The 6,206-nt window shown below is 34.0% G+C and overlaps 4 non-coding genes across 4 annotated transcripts; all 4 read left to right on the plus strand.

Annotated features, from left to right (window-relative positions):
• The first annotated feature begins 461 nt into the window (after nucleotides 1-461).
• Trnay-gua lies at nucleotides 462-548 on the plus strand. Its single transcript is given in 2 exon segments — nucleotides 462-498; nucleotides 513-548. It is a non-coding gene; the product is annotated as a tRNA-Tyr (tRNA).
• Nucleotides 549-2,188: 1,640 nt separating this feature from the next.
• Nucleotides 2,189-2,277, plus strand: Trnay-gua. Its single transcript is given in 2 exon segments — nucleotides 2,189-2,225; nucleotides 2,242-2,277. It is a non-coding gene; the product is annotated as a tRNA-Tyr (tRNA).
• A 2,085-nt stretch (nucleotides 2,278-4,362) lies between these two features.
• On the plus strand, nucleotides 4,363-4,449 carry Trnay-gua. The gene is given in 2 exon segments: nucleotides 4,363-4,399; nucleotides 4,414-4,449. It is a non-coding gene; the product is annotated as a tRNA-Tyr (tRNA).
• Nucleotides 4,450-6,089: 1,640 nt separating this feature from the next.
• Nucleotides 6,090-6,178, plus strand: Trnay-gua. The gene is given in 2 exon segments: nucleotides 6,090-6,126; nucleotides 6,143-6,178. It is a non-coding gene; the product is annotated as a tRNA-Tyr (tRNA).
• Nucleotides 6,179-6,206: the final 28 nt, after the last annotated feature.

The raw sequence follows: 6,206 nt of genomic DNA on the forward strand, positions 1-6,206 counted from the left end.
AATAAAATAACAACAACGAACAAAATCTATAGCAATACAACTTTATTATTATTAGGAATTTAAATGTATTGAACAGTAAAAACATCAATAATTCAGATCTATTCTGACATTATTAAGCTGTAGATTTCAAATGAATAAGATATTGTATATTTGAAATTTCCGCTGACATTAATAAGGTTGTATGTGCGAAATCATTACTGACATTAATAAGTGTCACAAACTTTACTGACAGGAAAAATGGTTGTATACTTGAAATCTTTACTGACAGAAATAAGAGGTTATATATTCGAAACCTTAACTATCATAAAAAGGGATATAGATATGAATGCTAATCTGGGCAGGCTACTGTAACTAACATTTCCGGCTATCTGACCTCTGACCTCGCACTTTAAACTAATAAATCACTGAAGCAATTAATGGCTTTTTACTCTAGAGTATCACTTTAAAATATACATCTATAACCCGTGATAGCTCAGTTGGTAGAGCGGAGGACTGTAGAGTTGTACACTGATATCCTTAGGTCACTGGTTCGAATCCGGTTCGCGGGAATTATTTTACAATTTTATTTTAAAATAGTTTAATGTGATTCGACGAGGTAGCACAAATCACGACTTTTGATGTACCAGTCGTAGAGCACTGGTTGGCATGGTAAAATACCCAATAAATCCACTTATGGGTGCTCTATGGCAGTGAATAAATGAATGAATGAATGATTGTATGAATATTTAACACCTTATCAGCACAAAACAGTACATTAAAAGTTCGTTTGTTTTGTTTAACGAAAGCACTAAAGCACATTGATTTATTAATCATCGGCTGTTGGATGTCAAACATTTGGTAATTCTGACATATAGTCTCAGAAAGGAAACCCGCTATAGTTTCTCTTTAGTAGCAAGGGATCATTTATATGCATACCACAGCCTTAAACCCGATACTACTGATGGTATTGTATTGAGACGGAATTCGAACAAGATTAGGAAAATGTAGCTGGTTTCCTCTCTAAGACTATATGTCAAAATTACGAAATAGTTGACATTCAATAGCCGATGATTTAAAAAATCAATGTGCTCTAGTGGTGTCGTTAAACAAAACAAAATGTAATTTTCCATCAGCCGATGATTGCACTTTTCCAAAACATTAAAGAGCGCGAAACGCCACGTTTGACATTATTTTAACAAAATAACAACAGACAACAACATCTATAACAATGCAACTTTATTATTATTAGGAATTTAAATGTATTTGAATAGTAAAAACATCAATAATTCAGATCTATTCTGACATTATTAAGAAGTACATTTCAAATGAATAAGATATCGTGTATTTGACATTTCCGCTGACATTAATAAGAGGTTGTATATGTAAAATCATTATTGACATTAATAAGTGTCACAAACTTTACTGACATAAATAAGCGGTTATATATTTAAAAACCTTAACTGTCATAAAAGGTTTATAGATATAGAAAGCTGATCGAGATAGGTTATATTGTATGATACCCATGTATTACCGAGACTCTTGCCTCGACTGGAGTTACTGGCCTCGGTGGCGTCGTGGTAGGCCATCGGTCTACAGGCTGGTAGGTACTGGGTTCGGATCCCAGTCGAGGAATGGGATTTTTAATCCAGATACCGACTCCAAACCCTGAGTGAGTTCTCCGCAAGGCTCAATGAGTAGGTGTAAACCACTTGCACCGACCAGTGATCCGTAAATGGTTCAACAAAGGCCATGGTTTGTGCTATCCTGTCTGTGGGAAGCGCAAATAAAAGATCCCCTACTGTTAATCGGAAGAGTAGCCCATGTAGTGGCGACAGAGGGTTTCCTCTCAAAATCTGTGCGGTCCTTAACGATACGTCTGACTCCATATAACCGTAAATAAAATGTGTTGAGTGCGTCGTTAAATAAAACATTTCTTTCTTTCTTTTTTCTTTCGACCGGAGTTTTGAGTCTATTTGCATATACTGAAAACATAACAGTCATAATCTTTACTGACATCAATAAGAGGTTATATATTTAAAAACCTTAACTATCATAAAAGGGTTATAGATATAAAAGCTAAATCTGGGCAGGCTAATGCGAGTAACATTTCCTGCTATCTGGCCTCTGACCTCGCACTTTAAACTAATAAATCACTGAAGCAATTAATGGCTTTTACTCTAGAGTATCACTTTAAAATATACATCTATAACCCGTGATAGCTCAGTTGGTAGAGCGGAGGACTGTAGAGTTATATACATTCATATCCTTAGGTCACTGGTTCGAATCCGGTTCGCGGGAATTTGTTTTACAATTTTATTTTAAAATATTTTAATCTGATTCGACGAGGTAGGGCAAATCACGACTTTTGATATACCAGTCGTAGAGCACTGGTTCGCAGGGTAAAAATACCCAATTAATCCACTGATGGTGCTCTATGGCAGTGAATAAATGAATGATTGAATGAATAAATGTATGAATATTTAACACCTTATTAGCACAAAAAGTACATTAAAAGTTCGTTTGTTTTGTTTAACGACACCACTAGAGCACATTGATGTATTAATCATCGGCTATTGGATGTCAAACATTTGGTAATTCTGACATAGTTTTAGAGAAGAAACCCTCTATATTTTTTTCAGTAGTAGCAAGGGATCATTTATATGTATCATCCCACAGACAGGATAGCACATATCACGGCCTTGAATCCGATACTAGTAATGGTATTGAATTGAGACGGAATTCGAACAAGATTGTCGAATACGACATCGCATATATATTTTTAATTGAAGGATTTAGGAGTGCCTCTTCATGCGTTCACACCACGACTGGTATATCAATGACCGTGGTGTGTACTATCGTGTCTGTGGGATGGTAATAATGCACATAAAAGATCCCTTGCTGCTAATGGAAAACTGTAGCGGGTTTCCTCTGAAGACTACAAGTGAGAAATACAATATGTTTGACATGCACTCGCCGATAATTGCACTATTCCAAAACAATAACGTGGGCAAACCCACACTTTTGATATTATATTTACAAAATAACAAGAACCAAAGAAATATATAACAATTCAACTTTATTATTAGGAATTTAAATGTATTGAAAAGTAAAAGCGTCCATAATTTCACATTATTACCAGATATAAATTTCAGATCTATAATGATATTAATAAGAAGTAGATTTCAAATGAATAAGATATATCTGACATTCCCCCTGACATTAATAAGAGGTTGTAGATTAGAAATTATTAATGACATTAACAGTAAAAAAATGTTACTGACATAAAAGGGATTATATACTGGAAATCTTTACTGACATTAAAAAGAGGTTATATATTTGAAACCTTAATTGACACTAATAACAATCAAAACCTTTAATGACATAAAAAGGGTTATATGTGTTAATGAAATCTTCACTGACTTTAATAATATGCATACTCTTTTAAAGACATAAAAAGGCTTATATGTTTGGAATCTTTACTGACATTAATAAGAGGTTATATATTTGAAACCTTAATTAACACTAATAACAGTCAAAACCTTTAATGACATAAAAAGGGTTATAGGTATTCATGAAATCTTCACTGACTTTAGTAATATTCATACTCTTTTAAAGATATAAAAATGATTATATATTTGGAATATTTACTGACAGGTTATATATTTGAAAACTAGCTGTCATAAAAGGATCATAGATATGAAAGCTAACCAAGACAGATCTTAGTATATGATACCCCTGTATTAGCAAGAGTCTTGCTTCAACTATGAGTCTTATGTCTATCTAGATTAATTTACATATACAAAGAACATCGATGTCCTCTAGTGGTGTCGTTAAACAAAACAAAATGTAATTTTCCATTAGCCGATGATTGCACTTTTCCAAAACATTAAAGAGCACGAAACGCCACGTTTCACATTATTTTAATAAAATAACAACAACGAACAAAATCTATAGCAATACAACTTTATTATTATTAGGAATTTAAATGTATTGAACAGTAAAAACATCAATAATTCAGATCTATTCTGACATTATTAAGCTGTAGATTTCAAATGAATAAGATATTGTATATTTGAAATTTCCGCTGACATTAATAAGGTTGTATGTGCGAAATCATTACTGACATTAATAAGTGTCACAAACTTTACTGACAGGAAAAATGGTTGTATACTTGAAATCTTTACTGACAGAAATAAGAGGTTATATATTCGAAACCTTAACTATCATAAAAAGGGATATAGATATGAATGCTAATCTGGGCAGGCTACTGTAACTAACATTTCCGGCTATCTGACCTCTGACCTCGCACTTTAAACTAATAAATCACTGAAGCAATTAATGGCTTTTTACTCTAGAGTATCACTTTAAAATATACATCTATAACCCGTGATAGCTCAGTTGGTAGAGCGGAGGACTGTAGAGTTGTACACTGATATCCTTAGGTCACTGGTTCGAATCCGGTTCGCGGGAATTATTTTACAATTTTATTTTAAAATAGTTTAATGTGATTCGACGAGGTAGCACAAATCACGACTTTTGATGTACCAGTCGTAGAGCACTGGTTGGCATGGTAAAATACCCAATAAATCCACTTATGGGTGCTCTATGGCAGTGAATAAATGAATGAATGAATGATTGTATGAATATTTAACACCTTATCAGCACAAAACAGTACATTAAAAGTTCGTTTGTTTTGTTTAACGAAAGCACTAAAGCACATTGATTTATTAATCATCGGCTGTTGGATGTCAAACATTTGGTAATTCTGACATATAGTCTCAGAAAGGAAACCCGCTATAGTTTCTCTTTAGTAGCAAGGGATCATTTATATGCATACCACAGCCTTAAACCCGATACTACTGATGGTATTGTATTGAGACGGAATTCGAACAAGATTAGGAAAATGTAGCTGGTTTCCTCTCTAAGACTATATGTCAAAATTACGAAATAGTTGACATTCAATAGCCGATGATTTAAAAAATCAATGTGCTCTAGTGGTGTCGTTAAACAAAACAAAATGTAATTTTCCATCAGCCGATGATTGCACTTTTCCAAAACATTAAAGAGCGCGAAACGCCACGTTTGACATTATTTTAACAAAATAACAACAGACAACAACATCTATAACAATGCAACTTTATTATTATTAGGAATTTAAATGTATTTGAATAGTAAAAACATCAATAATTCAGATCTATTCTGACATTATTAAGAAGTACATTTCAAATGAATAAGATATCGTGTATTTGACATTTCCGCTGACATTAATAAGAGGTTGTATATGTAAAATCATTATTGACATTAATAAGTGTCACAAACTTTACTGACATAAATAAGCGGTTATATATTTAAAAACCTTAACTGTCATAAAAGGTTTATAGATATAGAAAGCTGATCGAGATAGGTTATATTGTATGATACCCATGTATTACCGAGACTCTTGCCTCGACTGGAGTTACTGGCCTCGGTGGCGTCGTGGTAGGCCATCGGTCTACAGGCTGGTAGGTACTGGGTTCGGATCCCAGTCGAGGAATGGGATTTTTAATCCAGATACCGACTCCAAACCCTGAGTGAGTTCTCCGCAAGGCTCAATGAGTAGGTGTAAACCACTTGCACCGACCAGTGATCCGTAAATGGTTCAACAAAGGCCATGGTTTGTGCTATCCTGTCTGTGGGAAGCGCAAATAAAAGATCCCCTACTGTTAATCGGAAGAGTAGCCCATGTAGTGGCGACAGAGGGTTTCCTCTCAAAATCTGTGCAGTCCTTAACGATACGTCTGACTCCATATAACCGTAAATAAAATGTGTTGAGTGCGTCGTTAAATAAAACATTTCTTTCTTTCTTTTTTCTTTCGACCGGAGTTTTGAGTCTATTTGCATATACTGAAAACATAACAGTCATAATCTTTACTGACATCAATAAGAGGTTATATATTTAAAAACCTTAACTATCATAAAAGGGTTATAGATATAAAAGCTAAATCTGGGCAGGCTAATGCGAGTAACATTTCCTGCTATCTGGCCTCTGACCTCGCACTTTAAACTAATAAATCACTGAAGCAATTAATGGCTTTTACTCTAGAGTATCACTTTAAAATATACATCTATAACCCGTGATAGCTCAGTTGGTAGAGCGGAGGACTGTAGAGTTATATACATTCATATCCTTAGGTCACTGGTTCGAATCCGGTTCGCGGGAATTTGTTTTACAATTTTATTTTAAAATA

Source organism: Gigantopelta aegis, unplaced genomic scaffold, assembly GCF_016097555.1.
Source record: "Gigantopelta aegis isolate Gae_Host unplaced genomic scaffold, Gae_host_genome ctg11623_pilon_pilon, whole genome shotgun sequence".
NCBI classification, from domain to species: Eukaryota; Metazoa; Mollusca; class Gastropoda; order Neomphalida; family Peltospiridae; genus Gigantopelta; species Gigantopelta aegis.